The sequence below is a fragment of the Mus musculus genome, chromosome 10 (genome assembly GCF_000001635.26).
Source record: "Mus musculus strain C57BL/6J chromosome 10, GRCm38.p6 C57BL/6J".
Taxonomy (NCBI): Eukaryota; Metazoa; Chordata; class Mammalia; order Rodentia; family Muridae; genus Mus; species Mus musculus.
The window spans coordinates 37,341,749-37,355,635 of record NC_000076.6 but is presented as its reverse complement, the minus strand read 5'-3'; positions in this window follow the sequence as shown (position 1 = coordinate 37,355,635).

The window sequence follows — 13,887 nt, the reverse complement described above, 5'->3', positions numbered from 1 at the left end:
TGAAGGAAATGGGGCCCGAATGAAAAGATTAACCTTGCTATGAAGACACAGGAGAAAGTGAAGATGATTATAGAAAAAAATATAAAATAAAATGCTTGAAGCCGATAGGAAGTGTAGTAATTGCCTTCTGCAGACAGGCACCCTGTTACTGATGACTGCAGTAGAAACTCAAACCCGTGTTTGCTTTGTGAGGATGGTCATTAGCACTTTCCTGCTCTGTGTCAGTCTTCCCTGCATCGATGCCTGATCAACATCTCTGTTGTATCACTTTCAGATATGGGTAATGGGTATTGTGCACATGTGTGTATAAGAGACTCTGTGTGTGTGTGTGTGTGTGTGTGTGTGTGTGTGTAATTAGTTCAGCAGCAAGAATATCAACAATGGTTACTGGTGCTCAGGTGTTCAGTTGTGTATTGTGATCTCTACCTCCAGACCTCAGTCAGGTTCTGCTACACAAATAGGGCAATGCTCCAGCCATGTGGCCTGCATGTGCTCCTTCTAGAAAAGGGTATACATTCATACTCTCATCACATCATTTCCTGCCAAAAAATACACCCTTTCTTACTTGAATCCTTCCCTCCACTCAAAGTCTAAGTACCCACTCCCTGTTGCACGAATTTCTGTGCATTCATATGGCACTACCTATGTGCTGTCAGCAATTACCTTGAATAATCTACCTGAGTGATCCTATCTCATATCTGAAGACAACGCTTCCTTATGGCAGGACTTGTGTTATAACTTCTTCTTCCAGCATCTACCATAGGTCTAGCATTTTAGAAACAAGATTTGACTTCAGAATAGTATCTGGGGAAAAAAAAGAAATCTATGCAAATGCCATAGCTATAAACTGGGAGGATATTTTCATCTGTGATATGTCTTGCTGCTTGAAAGTGAGGAGGGTATGGTGCTCAAGGGTGATTATATACAGAAAACTCAAGCAAATGTAGAAGCCCAGGAGTGAGTCCTGAATGCCCCATATTCCTTCTTTACATTCCATTTCAATATCCACCAGTTCCTCATCTAGACAGTTTGCACTGTGGAAAATGAAGAAATTAAAAGCTATACCCTTAGAAACTAAAGAATCTTTAGCATATTATATAATCTCTTTGAAGTGCAGTTTTTCACTTGCTAAGGGAAGATTATAATTCTTATCTCAGAATTCCTGCTGTACTCTCATGGGATTATTGCAAGATGAGAGGAAATCATGTATGCAAGTCCCTGGCAGGCACACAGTGGCTACCAGTTTTATTTCTAATTCTTAGATACAGTTTATTACATGTGTTTATGTGTTCACTGGGATGAAGCACATGCCATGGTGCATATGTGGAGATCAGAGGACAATGGTCAAGTCTTGACTCTCTTTTTCCACCACCAATGTCCTGGAGGTTGAACTAGGGTTCGCAACTTTGGCAACAAAAGTCCTTACCCACAGAGCCATCTCAACAGCCCTACTTACCTATTTTATGACATTGTCCCCACCCCCCAACTTTCCCATTTTCTTCTGTGCCAAATTAAAAATAAAAAACTGTATTTGCATAGCTATTCAAAAAAGATTTCAGGGACTGTAGACATGGGATATATCTGCAAGTGGGTGCCCGTGAAAGATGAGGACCTGGGTTCAGATCCCCAACAAACACACATGACACACACAGCACACGGAAAAGCCACATGTAACAGAACATGCTTGTAATCCCAGCTCTAGACAGGCAGAACAAGATGGTTCCAGTGGTCTTCTAGCCAGCTAGTCTTGTCTAATAAGCAAATTCCAGGTTCTGTCTCAAAAAAATAAGGTGGAGCGTGGTAGAGAAAAACATCTAGTATCAAGTTCTGACCTCTTCATGCACACACACACACACACACACACACACACACACACACGCACACACACACACACCAGGCTTCAGCTTTATCTGCATTTAACATTTAACTAAAAGTTTTTTGCTTCCAAGTTTCATTTACTCATGAGAAACATTCCACAAAGCAATCAAAAAAGGAATTGATAATATACCAGTTTTAGAAGAGGAAAAACTTTCTTTAGGTTTCCTATAGGACAGCTTATACATACAAACTTATTCAACTACTCAACTGAGCACAAAACTTAACCTAAAATCCAGAGAATCGGGATTTACCTGCCTGTGTGACTATGATAAAAATCGCACATTCAATTTCGTGCTCTGGACCAACCCTCGAAAGGATCAGCCTCCTTCTCCTCGATATCCAGGCTCTGCATCCTTCTGGGATGATTTGTTCCCCTTGTGAACAGTATGGGACTATGAGGTCATCTGCAGTTCCAGGAGGATAGGCATAGTCAAAAGAGGAGGAAGCATTGTGCACATGGCAGAGCTCAATTCAAATGATTTCATATCTGGATGCCTTTTTTTTGCAAGAGACTCAGTTTAGCTGGGGGTGGGGGTCAGTGATAATTCATGAAGATGGTAGTAATATAATGTTTTGTATTTGTGAGAATATTATATAATTTCAATATAATAATCATAATTTATATTCTGAAGACAAACTTGAAAGTTGATTTGTAGCCTTAAACTCTCAACAATTTTGCTTTCTTTGTCTTTTGAATGCTGGAATTACAGGCATGCCATTATGTCTGGAAAAATAAAATGTCAAAAGAATACATGTACAATGTTCTCAAAAGACCTAAAACCCTAGGTATAAATTTATTAAAAGTTATCCAAAGCCTTTATACATAAAACTATGGCATTGCTGGGAATTTTTTTTTTTTTTTGAGAAATAGGATATAAATCACACACCTGGCAAGCCATTAAAAAAAAAAAAAAAAAAAAAGACGACAAGATGATTCTAAAAACTGTATTGAAACACAGGTAACTAAGGGAGGAACTTCTATTTATTAAAAACAAAACAGAACTTAAGACTTTCTATGCCATTAAAACCATCAGGGTGGTGAAATAGATGTCAGAAATATGTTGTATCATGTCGTAGGCAAAGATTTATTAAATGAAGGCAGGAGAAAGAATTAAAGATAGCATTTAAAATTCAATCCTTTCACTAGCTTATTGCATGATGAAGAAGTATATCTAGAATGTGTAAAGTACTTTTCAAATCAATACAGTGAACAATGTAACATATTAAAGGGAAAAAGGCTTTTATAGACTTCTGCTTTGTTTTTAGCTTGTCTGTGTTTTGGAGGCTAGGTCTAGTCTTATAGCTCAGGATGGTTTGGAACTTGCTATCTCACTGAGCTGGCATATGACCTGCAGTGACTTCAATAAATTTTTCAGAATATATAGTCATCCAAATGTTCAACATTGGTTGTTTAGAAAGTGTAAATTAATCCAGAGACGACCCCACCTGGGGATACAGCCCATAATCAGCCACTAAACCCAGATACTATTGCATATGCCAGCAAGATTTTGCTGAAGGGACCCTGATATAGCTGTCTCATATGAGGCTATGCCAGTGCCTGGCAAATACAGAAGTGGATGCTCATAGTCATCTATAAGTCATCTATAAGAACACAGGGCCCCCAATGGAGAAGCTAGATAAAGCACCCAAGGGGCTGAAGGGGTGTGCAACCCTATACATGGAACAACAATATGAACTAAGCAGTACCCCAGAGCTCGTATCTCTAGCTGCATAAGTAGCAGAAGATGGCCTAGTCGGCCATCATTGGGAAGAGAGTCCCCTTGGTATTGCAAACTTTATATGCCACAGTACAGGGAATGCCAGGGCCAAGAAGTGGGAGTGGGTATGTAGGGGAGCAGGGCGAAGGGAGGGTATAGGGAACTTTTGGGATAGCATTTGAAATGTAAATAAAGAAAATTCTAATGAAAAAGGAAGTGTAAATTAAAATTATGCTGTGATATTATTTTGTATCTATTATACTGGCTGAAATTAAGAAGCTGGCTGAATTAAATATAACATACTTCATGTATAAATGTGAAGAACTAGTTCTCATGCACTGCCTTTGAGAATACGGATATGAGGATATTGTTCAAATACTTTAAAATGCACTTTGACAGTTTCTACAAAGGTCAAGCACCCTTGATGCACTGCCTAGCTATTGACTTAAGAAAAAACACACATGTGCACAAAGAAGACTTGCGTATAGATATGCACTGCCATTTGGTTTACAGTAGACCAATTCAGAACCAACCCAACTTCTACCAACAAATGGATACACACGTTACATTTATTTATATGACACAATAGTTACTCAATGGTGTAACAATAGATACCATCAAAGGGATGAACTGTATCCATACTTTGAATGAAAGGACACAACATAATGACTTCAGAACAGAAATGTACATTAAAATAATAAAGTCAGTTTAGTGGTTTCCCCAAATAAGTAATGGAAACTACAAATGATACATTGAAAATTCTGAAGGGTTTGAATATTCTATCCTTCAGCTCCATGGTGTTATGAATGCATATATTTAAAATATATGAATTTTGTTACATATAAATTATACTTTGGGAATATTTTCTTATTGAGTATGGTCAAATTTCTTAAAACATTCTATTTCAATTCTTTTGTAAAAACCCATAAAGTTTAGAACTCCAGAGCTTAGAGGTATTGGACAGGAAAAACATGCATTTGAGATCAAACTGAGCTACATAGCCAAGATCCATTCAAAATTATGAATAAATTGAATAACAAGACCCCAAACATGAAAACCTTAATTTCTAGCACAGAGATTATTCTATACTGCGAGTATCAGCATTGCTGGTCTTGCAAATATTTCAACTAATGTGATCCTTGGAATGCTAGTTTCAACACTGTCAAGATAGCAAATAAGGAAAGGGGCTCAAAGCTCCCAAGCTGAACTAGACAATAATCATGCCGACAAAAGTTTTTTGTAAGCATTTTGTTATGTAAAATTACAAACTACACTAGAGAACATAACTCGTCTAAGCTTCAGCAGTCATTATACACACAATCTGGAGTACCTGTGCCTCTCTATCTCTCTGCAGTCCCCAACTTAATTATTTTAAACAATCCTAAGTTCCATATTGTTTCTTCTATAAGTATAAATGATCTGGAGCTATGAATCCTTAACTGGGGACACATTCCTATCCTCTACCTGAAATGTTTGCCCCCTGTTCTGAATGTACATGCCCTCTCTGGTCTTCCAGAAGAGATCTAGACAGGAAGAACTCACCTGTGTTCCAATCTGAAAGGCTCCCTTTCACCTCAGCCCAACAAGATCCCCCACCCCCCAACCCCCGGTCTTTCACATCATTCCCCATAATTTGTAATTAATGATCACTCATTTTTGTCTTTTTCCAACTGCATTCTAAATGCTACTTGTGAGAGTCCTAGCCCACACCAATACAGGGATTAATAAGTATTTATTTCTATGAATCACCTAAACATATAATCAGCTACAACTCCAGCAATTAACATTTATCCATACTTGGTGATACTCTAGGTAATTATTGAAAATAAGTTGATACCATTCATTCAGAATGTCCTAAAAGTTTCCCCATAGGAACCATCCAATAGATGTGCTTTTTTTGTCAGAGGCACTGAGTGTTCCATATGGAAGAAACATAAGAAAAACTGCATTCTCAGGTCTGTAGCTTTTAGATAAAAAGGCTCTTCGGATAATGTTTTTGTCAAACAGATAACAAATCAGAAAACATCTAATGTTACAGTGTGTATGAAGTACAAATGGCCATATCCTGAGATCTTTGTCTAGAAAAAATAGTCAAATAACTTGAGTCAGAATTTAATCTCCTGTAATATCAGACAAAACAATTCTCTTTTATAATGTGCATGTGTAGTACATTCTGTAAACTATTTATTCAACAGATATTTATTTCCTACCTATGATATACCCTGACTCCTTCTAGATAATCGCAGATATAAGGAGCAACATAGCAATAAAGCTTACACTCGATAAGTGTCAGCTTGCAATAGTGCACCCTCCTGATTTAATTATGAGATCATGGCAACATAGATGAAAATGTTTTGTTTTGTTTTGTTTTGTTTTGTTTTGTTTTGTTTTATCATTTCTCAGTAAAATCAGGATATACATTTCCTTGTTTAGTATGTAGTACAAAAGTTGCAATGTGGTCAATTACCTTCATCATCTTCCAACATCCTCAAAAGTTAGCCTTCTCAGAACACAAACATGTTATCAGTCAGATGGTGAGAAGAGTTGACCCTAGGAATTTCCCTTCTATGGACTCACCAACATGGAATGTGACTGCAGGATCCCAGGCCTTAATAACAACTGTGGGATGACAGGAGAGATAGAACAAGAAACTCGATGGAATTTAGAGCATTCAGCATACCTAGTACCCTTTTGAGTTTCATAGGATCCAGAGACATAAAGATTCAACCAAGTCTTATTAAAAGGAAAAAGAAAAAAGAAAGAAGGAAAAAGAAAAAGCACTCTGTACCCCACTTTCTCCAAGGAGTTATACAAATATTTCCATCTTCTTGGCTCATAGCTCGGTTACTTTTGCCAGTGTCCTAAGGTGCATTTGAGGCAGTACCGATACTCTCTTGGATGCTGCGTGTAGAGTCAGGGACAGGTTCAAAGGTATGAGGTGAAGAGGAAAGAAGTAGGCCTGGACCTTGAGAGGGAAATCTTCTAGAAGTGGAGAGGCTGCAACAGTTTCTCTGTATCCTCACCATGATGTCACCACGCACCACATCCAAGAGAGCATTTCTCACTTCCCGATAACATTCTTTCCAGTCTGAATATTCGTTTGGTTTTCTCCTGGCATCTCTGAACCTCTGGCAAGACTTGCTGCATCATCTGGAGAGTGTGGATGCACAAATACCTACTTCATAGGACAACATAAAGAGTGCAACCCTTGCCCAATGAGGCTGGGATGTCTTCAACAATCAGAAGTTGACACTATGGTAATCTTATTTTCTCCCCGCTTGAAAAGAAAGAAGCATGCACTGCATTTTTTTAAAAAATTGTAAAGTAATGTAGATTTCTTATTTTAACAGCTCAGATCTCAGTTGCCAAGTAACAAACCCTACAAGTTCTCTGTACTTTCAGTGAGCTTTCAACATTATTCTCTGGCTTACTTCAGGGCAAGGAGGGACTTGTTGCTAAATATAATGCATGCTCTTCCTGCAAGAAGTTAGAGACTTTCTCAGGAAAAACCAGTGAGTAAAACCGTGATTGAAAGCTCTCTCTAGCCTTTCCTCTGAGCTGATGAATCTGTTACTAATTCAGGACAAATACTGATTGTTCCTGCTCGGAATGAGCACTGATTTGAAGAGCCAGAGGCATTTTTGAAAAAGACAGGATTATCCTGCTGAATTCAGGAAAGAATGTGGCAGAGGGCAAGACCGAATGCCTCCACAAGATGTGACTCTAGGCAAACTTATAGAACATTTTCTTAATTAGTAATTGATATGAAAGGGTCTAGCCCAGTGTGAGTGGGCCTACTCCTGGACAGGGATCCTGGATTCTTCTAAAAAGCAGGCTGAGAAAGCCCTGACAGGCAAGCCAGTAAGCAGTACCCTTCCATAGCCGCTACATCAGCCCCTGCGTCCTGGTTCTTACCTTGTTTGAGTTCCTGTCCTGACTTCCTTCCATGGTGAACTGTGTTACAGAAGCATAAGCCAAATAAACCTTTTCCTCTCCAAGTTTCTTTTAGTCATGGTGTTTCATTGAGGCACTAGAAACCCTGACTAATCCACTGTAACAAACCATAGATGTTAAGACATGAGTCCTAGTCAAGATACTGTGTTCCGGTGAATAGCCTACACTATTCAAGAGACCTTCACCAGAGGAGGCAAACCTCACTGAACTTTAAAGAACCTCGCTTGCAGCCATGCCAAACATCTGGCTACATGATGAGACATCCTCACTCTGGTCCAAAGCAAAATAGGTCACTTTCTTAGTGTTCAGCAAAACGCTTGTGGTCAACAAGTACACCTATGATTATACTTCCCCCAAACTGAAAGTTGTGCTGTTATTGGTGTTAATTACAAGCACCATGTTTGTATGGTACACACACATAAACACTCCCTTCCAATTATTGTTGTTCACAATTCCTGAGTCAGCCAGAAGACACTCTTAAATAAGGACAACGGATGTTTCACTATTAGGACAAAATAACAAGGTCTTCCCTGAGTGGATGGTCTTTTCTGGTCGACTTGTGATCTCTGTCATGGATGTAGCAGGCTAGCACGAGCCTGGCAAGGAGGCAGTGTTGATGGCTGCCAACAGAAGCCAAGACTGCTGCCTGATGAATATTGGTGAAGAATTCAGAGTGGCCCGGAGCAGAAACTGAGTAGAACAGGGACAGCCAAGGTTAAACGTGGGTAGGGGGAGAGAAGTTAAAAGAAGGTGGAACCCCAAAACTGTGGAAGGTCACAATCTTGTTAAGTAAAATATGAGAAACTATGGGTCCTGGAAGATGGAGGATTCTAGGGAGCTTCCAATTCCCTAAGGGGTAGAATACCAGTAGCGAAGGGCCGAGGCCTATAATATCAGCTGCTGTTAGGAACTCAAGGTTCCTACAGAGAGACTTGATAGCTTTGGCAGTAACCACCACCAATGCAAACCAATGCTAGCTGTTGTTATGGATGAGCAGTGGGGGCATGGACCAGGGATAGCTGTGTGTGCCACCATTGATAGTTAAGACCCGGAGCAACAAGCCTCTAGCCTAAGTTGCTACAGCTTTAAGTTCTGGCTTGAACAGCTTTGAGCCATAGCCTTTGGCTCTCTGGTCCCAGATTCTAGGAAGGCTTGAACATGCTATAGTTGAGGAAGCTAACCTTTGCCTAGTCAGGGTTTTCATTCTGAAATATGGACATACAAACAAGAATATTGGACAGTGAGTTGGCAACAAAAGCAGTGGAAATGGAAGCACAAGTTATATTCATGGCCAGAAACTTGACCTCACTGTACAGCAGAAGCATATGCCCAGACCCTCAATCTCAGTTCACAGCAGAAACACACACACCTAAACACACACAGCCTTACCTCACTCCAGGAGTACAGACACACACACACACATACACACACACCTAGACCCTCAGCCTTACCTCACACTAGGAGCACACTCACACACACATGCACATACACACACATATACATGCACACACACACATACTCAGCCCTTTCACTTCACACTAGGAGCATACACACACAAACCCTTAGCCTCACTCCACACCAGAAACACATGCACCTAAGCCCTCAGCCTTGCTCCATTCTAGGAGTGCACACACACACACACACACACACACACATACACACACACACCTAGACCCTCAGTATTTTCACTTCACACCAAGAGCAACACACCCAGACCCTCAACTTCACTCCACATGAGCACATATAACCAGACCATCTGCCTCTTTTCCATACTAGGAGCACACATGACCAGACCCTGGGAATCCTGGATGTACTCACATGAACCACAAGACAGTTGACACAGATCCTTCATCTCCATTACATGTGATTTGAATAAAATAATGTGTGAGATTAACTTAGATCCTTCCTAACATAGTAGCAGCATTTTATAAAATATAGTTCAGGGCACACATAATAGAGATACATACCTGCAATCGAAGCACTCAGCAACCAGAAGCAGGAGAATCATGAGCTCAAGGCCAGTAGCAACACAGTGAAACTTTGCTTAAATTAAAAAAAAAAAAAATCTCAAATGTCCATTGCTGTCATCCTGAGTTCAGGTAGCTGTTGGAATCAGGGGATATGATGAGTTGAATACCTATGGCCCCCATAGATCCATTCTTCTAAATGTTTGGCCATAGAGAATAGCACTATTAGGGGGTGTGGCCTAGTTGGAGTTGGTGTGGCCTTGGATGACGTGTGTCAATGTGGGGGTGGGCTTTGAGGTCTCCTACTGTTCAATCTCTACCTAGTGTGAAATCAGAGTCTGCTTCTGGCTGCTTGTGGATCAAGATGTAGCACCCTCTGCTCCTCCAGCACCAAGTCTACTGATAGGCCACCATGCTTCCTGCTATGATAATAATTGACTAAACCTCTGAAACGCTAAGTCAAATCCCATTAAATGGTTTCCTTTCTAAGAGTTACCTTTATCTCGGTGTCTCTTCACAGCAATACAATTCTAAGACAAGGGGCATCTGGATTCTAAGCCTGGAGTTTCCTTCCCACGAGGATGACGCATTCTCATGAAGACTGACAGCTGGCTGACTTCCTGAGTAGTGCCATAGGGGGCTCAGATCTCAGCATCAAACCCCCAGAGCCATGAGTTATCTCCAGACTTAGATAAACTACCTTCTCAAAGAACCCATTCACCACACTGTCATCAGTTCTCTGGAAGATCAGCTGCTGTCCAGAGGACGTTGCAAAATAGTGAGAGACCCAGATGAAGCCCCCAAGTGTCAGCAGCTCCTATGACAAAGGACTCTGTAACAAAGGTTCTTGTACCAGTGGACCCTGTACCCTTGGGCCCTTTCATCTTCTGCCCCTTCCCCTAAAAACTTACCAGGACAGTTATGGCCCCTCCTATACTCAGGGCTGGCCAATTCTGACATGTGTATATACTTTCTGTCCCCCCAAAAGCTATTCTGCCAACTGGCATCTTGTCCTGTGCACCAACTGAAGGTCTTCACCTGACACCCAGGTCATGGTCATCTTTTCAGGAAGTCACAACACAGAGCAAAAGTTATAATATACTACTCCATCATGTATGTATGTAGAGGCCAGAGGTCAGCTTTGAGTGTCATGTGTCTTTTCTCGGGCCCCCCTAGCTTGTGTTTTTTGAGACATGGTCTCTCAGTGACCTGTTGCTTGCTGATTAAGTTACACCTGGCTTTCACACAGAGATGTTGAGGATTGAAATCAAGTTCACACTAACATAGCCTATACTTCTCTGGCCATGCTGTCTCCTCATCCCTGAGACTAAATATTTTTCAGCCAGCTCCCTCTGACATATGTGTACTAATATTTTCTTAAGCTGAAGCAATAGCTATCATCAGATAAAATCCCCTCCATTAGACTCTCTTGGGCTCTCACCCAAGACTTCCCTTCATCTAGTGGGCTGAAAAAAAAATCCTTCTAGAGTTTTCAGGGACTTCTGGGTACAGCTCATGGACTAGAGTTTCCATATAGTCTGTGTCTAGCTTCTCTCCAAGAAAAGGCCATTGAGGGCAGCATTCCAAATCAGGTATCCTCCTTACAAAGGGTTAACACCCACTTCACATTTTTCTGAGTTGTTTTTAGTAGCAAGCTGAAAAGTTCTTTCATGTATGCCCAATTACACTGGAAAGTGTCAAGCCTGTGAATTTAGAAATTTGCTGTCAACACTTTGCTGCAAGTAGATATTAATTGATTTAAATCACCATGGAACGCCGACAGAAATGTACTAGGCGCCAAAGGCTTTCTGACTGGGAAAGGTAAGTACAATGGAATAAATGGGTAGAACTTTCCATTTCTTTACTAATGTTGCATACACACTTAACTCAGGAGTACTTGGACTCTCACTTTCATTTATAATTAGCTAGCTCATTTTCATTTGCCTAGCCCTCTGTGAGTGGTTTTAAGCTGTTTCAAATCAAAGAATTCAGTGTTCAAAAGGAGCTTATAGGTTAATGATAATGTTTTCCTCAGCTTTACCTATTTCACCAGAGTACTAAGGGGATGTAGTACTCATATGCATTGTTGGGGAAGAAGGGGGATGTGAGTATCAAAATGTACTACATAGTTCAAGGACAGATACTAATTCTGAAATTATTTAGATTACTTCCCTACCTTATCAGTTTGGGGTCATAGAGAAGATGTTTGTGGTATTTACCAGTGCCCTAGATTTCCTGTGGAATGAGAGGATGTTTTACTGTGCCATCATCTTGAAATTAGGTTTATGGCATGTGTGACTTTTTTTAGTCAGTGAAATATGAGTGTCATTCCAAACATATATATTTAATTGCTGGTGTGATACTATTCCAGCATCCTTCTCACCTGTCTCAGCTGCCATGGAAACACATGTTGATGTGGAGATACCACATGAAGCCATCCCAGGAAAGGATGCTACCTTTAAGAATCATAGTTATTCCCCAGACTACAGATGACCAAGAAAAGAACAGGGCTTGCCAAGTAAGGAGGAGGAAGCACGTTTGGATCCCAGGCACTCACATAAAAGTCAAGCTGGGTTAGGTGTACTTGTACCCCCAGCAATGGGAGGAAAGTCAGACTCTAGTCCCCCTGCTTGTCAGTATTCGGTTGTGAGCTCACTTTGTTCCTAGTGAAGGTTCAGCTACCTCACCTATGAGAGAACATTAGGAGGAAGAAAGGCAATGACAAATATAAACCCATCATATAGTACCAGCATAGCATTAGCACAACAATGCTGTTTGTTTCATTCATTCATGAAACACACCGAAAATTTATTCCACTCAGGTTCTCTCCTTGAAGTAGATGACAACAAGACCCCAAAGTTGTCATTGTCATCAATTAGTTCACAATATAGAGCACTATTTGAGCTGGGGTCTTTCAAATGTTGTGTTATGGGGAGTGTAACTCTGAAGTTCTGTAAACTCCTAAAGTTGTGAGCAGAACCGGGCTGTGTTCTGTATTCTACAGAGCAGTGTTGAACAAGCAGAAGTTCAACTCGTTCGCTAGACCAATAGGGGGATGTGTGTAGTGGTCATCCTTGGGATTTTCAGGCCCACATTCCTCTTCTGGTAGAACACATTCCTTCTCTTGGAAAGGTCCCATTTGCTCCTCTCAATTCATATGGTTTGGATGGAGGGTTGCCTCACCAGCTGGCTCCAAGGGGAAGCCCATGACTCAAGCTGGGCCAATTGGGTTTTTTTTAAAGCATATGCTTTCCATCTGGTCCTTCACAAGTTAACAGAATTTAAGCCACCAGCTGCAGATGGTCATCTTTACCACTATGTGAGCAAGTCTGCCTAAAAATAGGAGCCAGGGGGAAATGCTAAAATAGAAATGTGGAGAAGGGCAAAATTGTAAGAAATATTATTAGACATCTTCATTTCAGCCAAAGTCAGCCTGGCATTTTCAGTTGCATGAACAATAAATTTGAGGGTTTTTTTTTTTTGGTAAAATCATTAGAATTGTGCTTCTCAACAAACAATAAATGCTGCCCAAGATGTGGGGAAAGCGGAACCATACATCCTGTTGGGGGAATGAGAACGTATGTAGCTGCTATGGAACTCAGTAATGGAGGTTCCTCAAACCAAACTAAAAATAGAGGTTCCAAATGACCCAGCTGTACCAGTCCTGAACACACAAAAGACTCTAAGTCAGCAAACCATGGGCATCCTTGTACATGCATGTTTATTGTTGCAAAATTAGCAGTGGTCAAAATATGGAGCCAAATAGGACGTCTATCCACACATGAATGGACAGAGAAATGTGATGTATGTGAACTGTGAGATTTTATTTGTTTGTGCAGAAAAGTAAAATGATGATATTTACAAAAAAACAAAATGGCTATACATTGGGATTGTTTTATTAAATACAATTAGAAAAACCAGTGCTGGGAGTTGTCTCCCATATGAAAGTGTTACATTTGAATGTACATATACTCATAAATAGGTATTTGCATATATATGAATGAGAGTATGTGTGTCCACGGTGAGAGTAGAAAGGGACAATGAGAAGCAAGAAGAGGTCTAAAAGGAGGGAAGACAGAAGAGGTTAATGAAATATATGTGTCAATAAAACTGTAGTGAACTGCTTAGGGGAAGAAAGTAAAGCAAGAATGTTCAGATAAGAATAAAATTTGATACACATGCACGAACACACATAGGAAATTTCACAATGAACCCATTTCTTTATGTGCTAAGCAAAAACAAACAAACAAACAAAAAACAAAACAAAAATGAATAAATAAATAATCTTTCCTTTTCAGAGAATAATCTAGCTAATTCACTATAACACACACACACACACACACACACACACACACACACACACACACACA